This window comes from Chrysemys picta, unplaced genomic scaffold, assembly GCF_011386835.1.
Source record: "Chrysemys picta bellii isolate R12L10 unplaced genomic scaffold, ASM1138683v2 scaf219, whole genome shotgun sequence".
Taxonomy (NCBI): domain Eukaryota; kingdom Metazoa; phylum Chordata; order Testudines; family Emydidae; genus Chrysemys; species Chrysemys picta.
Genome location: NW_027052926.1, coordinates 18,130 through 31,144, shown reverse-complemented (window position 1 = coordinate 31,144; position 13,015 = coordinate 18,130). Strand labels below are relative to the sequence as shown.

The 13,015-nt window shown below is 55.8% G+C and overlaps 1 long non-coding RNA gene across 1 annotated transcript; it reads right to left on the bottom strand.

Moving 5' to 3' along the window:
* Positions 1–8,625: 8,625 nt before the first annotated feature.
* Positions 8,626–10,662, bottom strand: LOC135978352 (uncharacterized). The gene is made up of 2 exons (XR_010595763.1): positions 10,066–10,662; positions 8,626–9,336 (listed from the first exon to the last, which is right to left on the bottom strand). It is a non-coding gene; the product is annotated as an uncharacterized LOC135978352 (long non-coding RNA).
* Between the last annotated feature and the right edge of the window lie 2,353 nt (positions 10,663–13,015).

Below are 13,015 nucleotides of genomic sequence, written 5' to 3'. Positions count from 1 at the left end.
AGAGATGCTGACATCAGCCAGGCAGGACAGGGGCGCAGGGCCAGGGAAACCTCAGAGACCCCTGTGGCTTTGCTTCAGCAAGTCTCCTTCTCGAGGTCTCTCTTTGAGGTCTGAGAGAGTATTTGGGTTCATATATGTGAGCACCAGGAGGAACCTCTTTTGAGTTTTCTCCTTTCTTTTTCCTGATTTCACTAGAAAACTGACGTCCCTGTTTAGAAGGTAAGAGCCTCCGAGAGGTTTGGAACCTGTTCAGTCTGCTGCATCTGGCGCCAGCTGAATTTTAGGCATGGAAAACACTAGCTTAAGGTGGTCAAATTTTATTCCCCACCTGGGATTTTGTCCCTTAGAATCTCTGAGGACATTAAGGTTTGTCCTTTTTCTTTTACCTTTTCCTCCATCCCTCCCTCCTTTCTTTTCATCTCTTACTTCTTTCGTCCTTTCCCCGTTCCCCTCCCACCACCAGGAGCGGGGTGTGTGTGTCGTGGGGGATGCTCTACAACTCCCATTGTGGGAGGTCCACCGAAAAATGTGGGGCTGAAATAGTGCTCAGACAGTGATCCCCAGCGATGACCTGGGCCATCCTTTGGGCTCTCTGGTGAGAACCCTCATCCTCCCGCCCCTCGGTCTATACCCTGATTGGCTGAGCAGGGGGTTATTGACAGGGAGGAGACTCAGGTCCCTGTTGTTTTCTTTTAAGACCAAGTAAATAGTCATAACCAGTCATATGTTCGACAAATTTTGCTGCTTCTCTGCAGTTCATTATTTTCTCTACCATTCCAGTTCTCCTAAAATACTTGCTGAATAATTACTATGAACTCTTGCTGGTCTGGAACTCACTTGAGAGCACTTTATTCAGGTCATTCAATGTCTGAAATTCAAGATCCAATGGTTAGTTTGAAAATCGGGGCTCTTGGGTCCTATTCCCAACTCTGCCACGGACTGGCTGTGTGACCTAAGAGAAGTTAATTCTCCTTTCTCAGCCTTAGCTTCTCCCTCTTTCAAGTAGGGATAACAATCCGCCCCTACCTACCTCCCGGCCGGTGGAGGATGGGGATCTATTGGAGAGTGTCACTAGGAGCAGTGCATAAGATGAGGTGTCCTATCATGTTTACGCAGATCAGATTATGACATAATAGAATGGCTGAAATAGTCTATTTTATTTGTATTTTATTATGTTGCAATTGTTAAGAGCAGCAACTACTTAGCTCAGACTGAAACATCTCATCTAATTTTTGAGATCTAAGTGTCTCCTCTTTGTGTAGCTCAAACCTCCAAAGTGTCTGCCCTGTGGCAGGACATTAGCACTGCAGGGGAGGAGTGGGTGTGACAGTGACATCACAAAGGCCTTTTTCAGGACCTCAGCCTATTGGTCAAAGGTGCTGGGGAGGTGGTGACCTCACAGAGAGATGCTGACATCAGCCAGGCAGCACAGGGGCGCAGGGCCAGGGAAACCTCAGAGTCACCTGTAGCTTTGCTTCAGCAAGTCTCCTTCTCGAGGTCTGTCTTTGAGGACTGAGAGAGTATTTAGGTTCATGTACATGAGCGCCAGGAGGAACCTCTTTTGAGTTTTATCTTTTCTTTTTCCTGATTTTATTAGAAAACAGACGTCCCTGTTCAGAAGGTAAGAGCCTCCGAGAGGTTTGGAACCTGTTCAGTCTGATCCATCTGGCGCCAGCTGAATTTTAGGTATGGAAAACAAAAGCTTAAGGTGGCCAAATTTTATTCCCCACCTGGGATTTTGTCCCTTAGAATCACTGGGGACATTAGGGTTTGTCCTTTTTGTTTTACCTTTTCCTCCATCCCTCCCTCCTTTCTCTTCATCTCTTACGTCTTCTGTCCTTTCCTCTCTTCCCCTCCCACCACCAGGAGGACTCTGTGTGTGTGTCGTGGGGGGTGCTCTGCAGTGGGAACAGGGACAATTCTCCAACTTTGGGCCGTCGAGAGCCTGGGTGAGATAAGGGGCGTTAAAGCCCTTTGTTAAGGAGAAAGGGGAGTTTCACGGTGTTCAGCACCAAGGAATTCTAAACTTTGCTAAAACATCTAGTCTGCAGAAACCAGAAATGGTCGGGGCGAAGAGACGGGAGAAATTCGGAGAGTGGTCACTATTGGGCAGGAATCGGAGGAGCGGGAGGCAGGTGGGGGGATCCTGCTGGCTGTGTGGGGCCCTGGCTGTGTAATCTCCTCACTGGGAAGTGTCAGTGTGGCCCGAATCTCACACGCTCCTTTGTCTCCTTTGGGTCTCACAGGAGCTCATTGAGGAGCTGCCTGATAACTCTCCACCCGGCGCCGTCCTCGCTAACTCCCTGATTGCTGTGGGCAACCTCAGGTACCGAGACCCTCCGGCCCGGTTCCCCTAACCACAGTGCTGCTCAGGCCCAGGGCGGGGAGTCACTGCCCCTCCCACTCCCAGGTCACCGCCCAAGGGTGGCTCCTCTGGCAGAGGTGCGGGGAAGGGTCACTCTCTCCTGGCTTGGCTGTTCTTTTCACTCCAGTAACATTGCAACGGCTTTGGGAGAGGCTCACTCCCAGGATCAGATACAGGAGGGGCAGCAGGGTCCAGGGAACAGGGGCTATTCCTGCCCTGCCACTGTCTGTCTGAGAAACCTTGGCCTTGTCATTCCCTGGCTCGGTGCCTCAGTTTCCATTCTTGCCAGCCTGTGCCCATTTCGCGGCAGTTTCACCTGCGTGATGGTGCCAGTCCCATCCCTGCACTGCACAGTCTAATGCCGGCTCCTTTCTCTTGCCAGCACCATGACGCCTGCCCTGGAGCCAGAGCTGGAGACCCACCTCCTCCGAGCTGCCCTGCACGCCGTCTTCACCCTGGGCATGGAGAAGGACACCACCCAAGTGCAGGTAGATCATGCTAAAGTCATGGATTGAAGAGCCAGCTGTCATCCTGCCATGAATCCTTGCTAATTGCCTGCAGTGGAACGTGAATGAGAGAGGCCAGGAAATGTGTTTGGGGTCTCACCAGTGCTTCCCAGAGACCCCACTTCCCATCCTGTGGCAGATGTAGCCCCAGTTTCCCTAACTCTGACCCATGGCTCTCCCTTGCTTTCAGGATCTGCCTAGTGTCTTGCCAGACCTCCTGGACGCCATGCTGGGGAACCTGCTGGCAGAGTCCCCAGACACCGACAGGCTCCAGTACATCTTGGAGGTGAGCCCGATGAGAGGGGTGGGGGCAATTTTACCTTCACTCTTAGATCCATTTTCCAGTCTGTCCTCCTAGCCGGGTCCCCAGTGGGCATCCTTGGTCAGGGCAGTCAGTGCAATGTCTCCTTTCCCCACAGCACATTAACTACTGGATCGTGTCCAGGGTGCCGCGAGAGAGAGCCAGGGCCGTTAAGAGCAGCACGGCCCTGCTCAGATCCACCATCACCCTCCCTGAGTTTGACGTAAGTGACCTCTGACCCCAGCTTCCTGACTCCAGGGGTAGGTGGGCTGGCTCCGACGGGCTGTAGGATCTGCTGCTGCAGGGGCTGTGGGTTAGGAGTGTTCCTCTTGGGGAGGCAGAGTCAGAGCAGAGAGTGAGCCTGGCTTGAGTCAAGTTCTTCTTGTCTAGTTAAGTGGTGACTCTGGGCTTTTAAGGGGACTGTGCTCCAGGTTCATGCCTCCCTGTCATCCTGGAGCAGCTGGGGAAGCAAGTCCTCATGGAGGGCCCTGCCCACAGCCCTGTGCTCCAGGCTTCCTTGGGGGCAGAGGAAATTAAGGGTCTGGCTCTAGCTCCTATCCTCTAGCATCTCCTGCAGAGGGGCTGAGGGGAAGGAGAGTCCTGGCCCGGGGGGGACGGGGAGCTGACAGGAAAATGCTGATGGAGTCCCCTCTCTCTCTCCCGTCCATTAGAACTCAGCGGAATTCCCCAGGATGGGTCACCACATGGCACAGCTGGCTCTGTCCGTCAGTGACCCAGCCAAGGACATCAGCCGGCAGGCCAGGGAGGGGGTTTACCGGCTCTACCAGCTGCTGCTGCACCAGAGGGGTAAGGAACCCAGCTGGGAAATGGCACCTGCTAGAAGAGTGAGACTGGGACCCCAGCCAATTTCTCTCAGACTGACCCCGGCTGGAGGATGAGTCTCTCTATCTCTTTCTGTCTTCCACACCACGCCCTGCAATTCTGTTGGGCCGGGCACGCAGCGAGGACTCTGCCCACTGTGCAGCCACCAATGGGATTGGAAGGACACAAGCCCTGCAACCAGAAGGACAAATGTGTGTGTGTCTCTCTCCCTGTCACCTACTCCCTCCTGGGGGAAACCCAGCAGCTGATGGGGGACAAGGTGAGCAGCTGCATTAGACTCAGGAGATTGGGGCGGGGCCCAGGCCTCATTCCCATCCTGTGGCCATTCGCTGGCCTGGCACAAGGAGCCTGGTGGGGAATGAAAGGGAGAGCAGGTGCTCCTGGGAAGGGAGATGAATTCATCTCCATGAGCAGGAGCGAGCCAGCTTGTCCCCGGAGCAGCTCCACCCAGCTCTTTAGCCAGGCTAATTAATGACAAGCTTTGCCTCATCCCAGACTTATGTTCTCAGGACACGGTGCTATCGCTCTTGGGAAAGGCAGGAGAGTCCCCCAAGTGCCCTCTGCGAGACTCTCCTGTCCCACAGGGCCGCACCCAATTCCTAGTGGTCTGGTGTCTGTGTCACCCGAGCCACCACCCAGAGTTGCTCCCATCACTGGCAGACTGGGAGGCCAAGGACTGACGGGTGATGGCGTCTGACCAGGCAGGGCTGAGGCACATGGGCAGGGGACGCTTGTCCTGCTGCTGGCAAGGCTGGACCCGTTCTGGAGAGAACAGGAGGATTCAGTCAGCAGTAGGGTTACCATGTCTAATAAATAAAAAAAGAGGACCCTCCACGGGCCCTGGCCCCGCCCATTTCCCCTCCCCCGGCCCCGCCCCAACTCCACCCCTTCCCCCGCCCTAACTCCGCCCCCTCCTCCCTCCCACTCCCAGCCATGGGGAAAGGGCTGCCCCAGCGCTACCGGCTTCACGGTTTGCCGGGCAGCCCCCAGACCCTGCGCCCCCGGCCGGCGCTTCCCCAGCGCAGCTGGAACCTTAAAGTCTGAGAGGGGAGGAGCGGAGCAGCTCAGCTGGAGCCGGGGAGGAGAAGTGCCTGGCCCGTGGCTCGGGGTCCAGAGGCGGAGGGGCTGCCTGAAGCCAGTAGCGCTGGCTCGGGCAGCTCGGCTCTTAAAGTCTGAGAGGGGAGGAGCGGAGCAGAGCAGCCACGGGAGGGGAAGTGCCTGGCCGGCATTTTCCCGGACATGTTTGGCTTTTCGGCAATTCCCCCCGGACCGGGGTTTGATTGCCGAAAAGCAGGACATGTCCGGGAAAAACCGGACATATGGTAACCCTAGTCAGCAGGGGCTGCCGATCCGTCCCATTCACCAGGGCTGCCATCCTGCGGCTTCCGCATTAGTGGCTGGGGAAAGGGAAATGGGATGGGGGTGACTTGGGGAAAGGTCTCAACCTCCCCACATCCCACTTCACTGCTGCCAGAATCCCTCCTGCCCACCCCCCCGCTACAGTCCCCTCCCTACCCAACCTGGGTGGGGCTGGAGGAGAGGGGTCTGAGAACTTGAGCTGTGGATTGGAGGTGGAACAGCTGTCAGGGGCACTGAGGGGGACGTGGCAGGAGCTCCCCGTACAAGGAGGGGGGTTGCCACTGGAGGTCACTAGGAAGGACCAGAAGACTCCATCCTCGGAGTCAGGAGGGGGAATCCATCCCTCAGAGGTGGGCAGGGGCTGGGTGGAAATGCTGCTGGTTCCAGGGGCCGTTAATCCCCCCTGATTCCTCGGAGGCATCTGAGTCTCAGACAGGTTCTCGTTCCCTTGCAGCAGGAGGATCACGGCCAATGTGATGCGCCAGCTCCGTATCATGCGGCACTTGCGCCAGGTGCCCGAGGCGCTGCAGAGCCTGTGCCTCTGAGGCCACCAGCAACTCCCGCTCCCTGCTGCAGGTACTGCTCTGGCTCTCTGTAAATGGGGAGCTAGTGGAAGGGGAAGTGGAGCTCCCTGGCACTCACAGAAACCCTCTCCCCTCTCTGTGGAGCAGGGTCCTTTCCTCTGCCCCCAAATTCCTTCATCTGGGACAGGAGCTCTTTCCCTCACACCCATTCCCCTCTCCCCTTTCCTTGATCTACCCCCATCCCATTCCCCTTGCGCCCAGGCAGAGCTCTGATTGCCCCATATGGTGCAGAAAGGCCTGTGATATGCAGGGGGTCAGATTAGATGCTCTAACTGACTCTTCTGCCCATAAAGTCTACTCATTTCTGAGAAACCGAGTGTAGCATTGGGAGCAGCCTCTGCTGTTTTACTGTCTAGCCGGCTTGCTTCCTAGAATGAACACTCATTGAGCGGGGTGATCGACAGGGAGTAGCTCAAACCTCCAAAGGGTCTGGCCTGCGGCAGGACATTAGCACTGCAGGGTTGGGGTGGGTGTGACAGTGACATCACAAAGGCCTTTTGCAGAACCTGAGCCCATTGGTCAAAGGTGCTGGGGAGGTGGTGACCTCACTGAGAGGTGCTGACATCAGCGAGGCAGGACAGGGGCGCAGGGCCAGGGAAACCTCTGAGTCCCCTGTAGCTTTCCTTCAGCAAGTCTCCTTCTCGAGGTCTCTCTTTGAGGACTGAGAGAGTATTAGGGGTCACGTACATGAGCGCCAGGAGGAATCTCTTTTGAGTTTTCTCCTTTCTTTTTCCTGATTTTACTAGAAAACAGATGTCCCTGTTTAGAAGGTAGGAGCCTCCGAGAGGTTTGGAACCTGTTCAGTCTGATCCATCTGTTCCACAAGTCCTTCAGTCCAATCCACTTCCCTAACTAATTTCCTTAATTTTTTAAAGTTAGCCCTTTTGAAAAAAAAAAACCCTAGTCACAGATCTATTTTTGTTTACCCTTCCATTTAGTTTAAACTGAATTAGCTCATGGTCGCTCAAACCAAGGCTGTCCACTACAACCATTTCTTCTAAGAGATCCTCACTACTCACCAAAACCAAATCTAAAATGGCATCCCCTCTTGTTGGTTCAGCAACTACTTGGTGAAGGAATCCATCAGCTATCACATCTAGGAAAATCTGAGCCCTATTATATTACTAGCACTTGTCCTCCACTCTATATCTGGGAAGTTAAAGTCTCCCATGATCACACAATTCCCATTAGTATTTACTTCATTAAAAACATTGAAGAGGTCTCTATCCCTATCCAAATCAGACTCCTGTTCTAACAGACAGCAACACCCCCCCCACACACACCCCGAAAGGCAGAGATAGAGCCCAGGAATCGAGATGGTGGGGAAATTTTATTGAAACCGTTTCTGACCGAAAATCCTATTCAAACTAAACCAGTTTGTTTCTTGAAATCATAACAAGTGGCAATGAAAATTCTTTGTCACAATGTGTTAAATTGTCTCGTCGCACTCAAAGAGGAGACACTTAGATCTCAAAAATTAGATAAGATGCTTCAGTCTGAGTTAAGTAGTTGCTGCTCTTAACAATTGCAAAATAATACAATACAAATAAAATAAACTATTTCAGCCATTCTATTATGTCCTAATCTGATCTGAGTAAACATGATAGGACACCTCATCTTATACACTGCTCCTAGTGACACTCTCCAATAGACCCAGCAGTCCTTATTTCCAGGCCCCTTCACTAACCACTGCTGCACACTCCCTCCCACAGCTGGCAATTACAACCAGGCCCTCATGTCCGGTCCCCCTGCTTTGAGAGGGAGTGTGCTCCTCTGGAGTGATTGGAGGAGGGAACTGGGAGTCAGGACTCCTGGGTTCCATTGCTGGTTTCCTATTGACCTGTGGGACTTGGGGTAAGTTGCTGCCCCCTCTAGGCTCTGTCCACAGCAGTCAAATGGGGATTTCATACTTTCCCACTATTGGAAAGTGCTGGGAGAATCCCCCAGCAAAAGCTGCTCTGACAGTGCTAAGCAGCATCTGTTTGCTTGTGAGAATGTCCTATGGGACTGTGTCAAAAGCCTTATTAACACCAAGATAGATCACATCTACTGTTTACCCACCTCCACTAGGCCCCTAACCCTGCCAAAGAAGGAGCTAGGATTGGTCTGGAATGATTTGTTCTTGACAAGTCCATGCTCACTAGTCCTAACAACCAAATTGTCCTGCAGGTGCTGACAAACTGATTGTTTAAAAAACAGAGGCTGCTCCCAATGCTACACTCGGTTTCTCAGAAATGAGTAGACTTTATGGGCAGCAGAGACCGTTAGAGCATCTAATCTGACCCCCTGCATATCACAGGCCTCCTGTCTACCACAATAGCTACTTTTGGGGCAAACACATTCCGGAAAGGCATCTAGTCTTTATTAACTGACATCAAGAGATGGAAAATCCACCACTTTCCATGGTAGCTTCTTCCTGGGTTCAATCATCCTCGCTGTTGAATATTTGTGCCTTATTTGTCATAGGAATTTGTCTCTTTTCACCTTCCAGCCATTGGGTCTTGTTCTGCCTTTCTCTGCTCGATTAAAGAGCCCTTTAATACCCAATATTTTCTCTCCATTAAGGCATTTCAACACTTCAGTGAAGTCACCTTTCAATCTTCTTTTGATAAGCTAAACAGGTTAAGCTCTTTCAATAGCTCACTAGAAGGCATTTTTCTCCAGCCCTCGGAACATTTGGTGGCTCTTTGCTGCCCCAGCTCCAATTTCTAGGACCATCTTTTTCAAAGGAGGACACCAAGACTGGAGGCAGTATTCCAATAGCAGTCTCACTGCTGCTGTGTCACCTCCCTATCCTACTCACGGCTCTGCTCCTTCGTCTAATGATGGCTTTAGCCCTGTTCACCACAGCATCACACTGGGAGCTCATGTTGAGTGGCTTCTCCACTCTGGCCCCTAAATCCTTTTCAGAGTCACTGCTTTCCTGGATACACGTCCCCATTCTCGAGGTGTGGCCGACGTGCCTTGTTGCCACGCATAGGACCTTGCATTGGGAGAAATGCCGTCCAGGCCTGCTGGTACATAGGGGATAAGCACAGAACAAACGTACCTTTAGGAGCCGTGTTGTCCATAGGCTCTGAACAACATGTGGGGGTCAGCAGATTACAAATGCACGACAGACCTGTAGTGTAGACAGGTCCCAACTGCGTCTCCGTTTCCCACCCTGCTCTAAGTTTAGTCACAGCCGCCATGTCTTTTCCCCCACGTCCCTTAACCCCACGTCACTGCAGAAGAGAGATTTTCTGGTAGCCAGCTGGCTCTCCTGCATGTGGATGTCGTTCCAAAAGACGTGCTCTCTTTATGCCCGAGGGGCCGGAGCCTCCTACTGGAAACGCTCTCAGGAGTCCAGGTTCGAGGACGTCTCTGGGGAGCCTCTTCCTAGGAATAAAACCAGGGTGGCACGATGATGGAGGCGTCTCTCTCCCAGAGCTGGGAGCCAGGGACAGGGGAAGCTCCCAGCCAGGCTGTGCATCGAGGATCCCATTTCTCCCCCAAGAGACCCACACGCCCCAAGGAGTAAATGGCTCTTACCTCCATGAGAGAGCAGGGTCTCCCATCTAAGCCTCTCTGACACCCAGCATTGCTTGCTTGGATGGGACGAGGTGACCTGTCCCCACTGCTCCCTGACGGGGCTCAGCTGCAGGCTGTGCCCGTCTGGGAGGCTGTGCCAGATCCCAGGGCCTGGCAGACAGCTGGGAATGAGGCTCCAATTCCTGTCACGCCCAGAGACCCCATAGAAGGGCCAAGGGGAGAATAAAGGGCAGGAGGTGAAACTAGCCCTGAGCCTCTGTCCCACCCCCACCTCCTCAAAAGTGGAGCTTTCCGAGCTTCAGTGGGGCTAGGGGTGGGGCCTGACACAACGGCCTTTCTGCACCATATGGGGCAGGCAGAGCTCTGCCTGGGCGCAGGGGGAATGGGATGGGGGTAGATCAAGGAAAGGGGGGAGGGGAATGGGTGTGAGGGAAAGAGCTCCTGTCCCAGATGAAGGAATTTGGGGGCAGAGGAAAGGACCCTGCTCCACAGAGAGGGGAGAGGGTTTCTGTGAGTGCCAGGGGGCTCCATTTCCCCTTCCACTAGCTCCCCATTTACAGAGAGCCAGAGCAGTACCTGCAGCAGGGAGCAGGAGTTGCTGGTGGCCTCAGAGGCACAGGCCCTGCAGCGCCTCGGGCACCTGGCGAAAGTGCCGCATGATACGGAGCTGGCGCATCACATTGGCCGTGACTTCCTCCTGCTGCAAGGGAACGAGAACCTGTCTGAGACTCAGACGCCTCCGAGGAATCGGGGAGATTAACGGCCCCTGGAAACAGCAGCATTTCCACCCAGCCCCTGCCCACCTCTGAGGGATGGATTCCCCCTCCTGACCCCCATTTTGGAGTCTTGTAGTCCTTCCTAGTGACCTCCAGTGGCAACCCCCCTCCTTGTACGGGGAGCTCCTGCCACGTCCCCCTCAGTGCCCCTGACAGCTGTTCCACCTCCAATCCACAGCTCAAGTTCTCAGACCCCTCTCCTCCAGCCCCACCCAGGTTGGGTAGGGAGGGGACTGTAGCGGGGGGGAGGAGGGATTCTGGCAGCAGTGAAGTGGGATGTGGGGAGGTTGAGACCTTTCCCCAAGTCACCCCAGCCACTAATGCGGAAGCCGCAGGATGGCAGCCCTGGTGAATGGGACGGATCGGCAGCCCCTGCTGACTGAATCCTCCTGTTCTCTCCAGCAGGGCCGGCTTTAGGAAGGGCGGGGCCCAATTTGAACATTTTTGGCGGGGCCCCGGCAGGGATGACTAACAAAAAAAATAATGTAAAAAAAAGCCTTTCATTTCTTCCATGTATTATTTACTTTCCATAACTATATAAATAATAAAATTATATATTATGTACATTGCATCATATATGCTGTTGATCGGTTATTAATGAGCTCCGCTTCACGTGTGTGGGTCCCCGCCACTCCCTGGGGGTGTGCTAGGGTGACCAGATGTCCTGATTTTATAGGGACAGTCCCGATTTTTGGGTCTTTTTCTTATAGGATCCTATTATCCCCTACCCCCTGTCCCGATTTTTCACACTTGCTGTCTGGTCACCCTAGTGGTGTGCACATGTGTGGGTCCCAGCTGCTCCCTGCCCCCCTCATTGAAGCAGGTGTGCAGGGTTACTGCCCTGGGAACTGCAGGGCACCAGTGGACATGGGACTAGCTGGAGGCAGGGCAGGGGCTCACTGGAGGTAGGGTCTGGCTGCAGGCAGGGCAAGGGGTGCGGGGCTGGCTGGAGACAGGGGTGTGTGGGGCTGGCTGGCTTTGGGCAGGGCCGTAGGGGGGTGCGGCTGGGATTGCCTGGAGACAGGGCAGGGGGTGCGGCAGAGGCTGGCTGTGGGCAGGGGGTGCAGGGCTGGCTGCAGGCAGGGCAGGGGGGCGGGGCTGGTGCGGGCAGAACACGGGGGGCGGGGCTGGAGGTAGGGCAGGGGTACAGCAGGGGCTGGCTGCGGACAGGGGGTGCAGGGCTGGCTGGAGACAGGGGCTGGCTGCGGGTAGAGCAGGGGGTGCGGGGCTGGTGCGGGGACGGGGTGCAGCAGAGGCAGCTGGAGCCCCGGCCCTTTAAATAGCCCCCGAGCCCCCCGCTATCCCAGGGCTCTGGGGGCTATTTAAAGGGCCCAGGGCTCCCCTGCTTCTACCGCCCCGGCCCTTTAAATAGCCGCGAGAGCCCTGGGGAAGCAGCGGGGCTCCAGTGGCTATTTAAAGGGCCGGGGCGGTAGAGGCAGCGGGAGCCCCAGACTTTTTAAATAGCCCCCAGAGCCCCGCAGCCCTACCCCAGGGCTCCAGCAGTGGGGGTCTGGTGGCAATTTAAAGGGCCTGGGGCTCCGGCCCCTGCTGGGAGCCCTAGGTCCTTTAAATTGCCCCCTGGGGAAGCCGGGCCACCCTGGTACAGCGCACCGGCTCTTGCCGGTACACCGTACCGGGGCTTGGGCCCGGGGCCCGATTCAGGGGAATTGGTTGAATTGGCCTAAAGCCGGCCCTGGTGGGGGGATGGCCACAGAGCCGCAGGGAGGGGAACCCTGAGGTGTGGGGGCTGGATGGGTACTGGGAGTTCCTCCTGAAGGGACAGGGGTTGGCCAAGGTCACTCAGCCCCGGGGTGTGGGAGGGGGACTGGCTGAGGGCACTCAGAGCCCCAGGAAGTGGGGGGGGCTGAGGGGAGGGACTGGCCAGGGGCACTAAGAGCCCTGGGGGGGGGAGCTATCCCGGGGGGGGCACTCAGAGCCCCAGGAAGTGGGGGGGGGGCTGAGGGGAGGGACTGGCCAGGGGCACTCAGAGCTCGGGGGGGGGGCTGTCCAGGGGGGGCACTCACAGCCCCAGGAGGTGGGTGGGGGAGGGGCACACAGGATTTCAGGAATTCCCTGGCAGTGAAGAGCTGCTGGCGGCAGGGAGGAGCCAGCCGTGACAATCCCCACTTGGGATCCCTGGCTGGGCTAGTGGCTATGGGGGCCCGTGGCCAAGCTGCAGCGGAAGGTGACCTGAAGGAAATGCCTCGGCCTCGGCCTCCGGCTAGGAAGGGCTTGGGCCAGACAATGACCCACCGCGCAGTGTCCCAGCTCCCTGCCCCACACCTGCGGGGCACGGCCCCTCCTCTGTAGGGAGGTTGGCATGTACCTTAGTGCTGCTTCCTCCATCCCCAAAGGCCTCTCCCAGCCAGTCTCTGGCAACCCTGCCGTTCAATACGCACATTACCCTGCTGTGACATACCGGGGGGGGACACCTCGGGGATGGGGGGGCTGTCACACAGCTGGGCAATTTAAGCCGGCTGGGCCGGGGTGTCTGTCTCCCTGGAGCTGGGGTCTCAGCCCAGGTGTCTCTTTGCCCTTACCCACAGTCGCCCCCGGGCGAGGTGGGAGCGCCCCACGTTGCGTTCCAGCCCCACATTCGCACCCACAAGTGCTGGTGGGTTTCAATCCCAGCTGAACACGCCCACCTGGCCCTAGTGCAGAGCAGAAGGGCCCAGCGCTGCCCCACAGACCCTCTGGCTCTCCGAGCCCGCTCTTACCCATCACCGCAGCACGTCTGGCCCAGGCTGAAT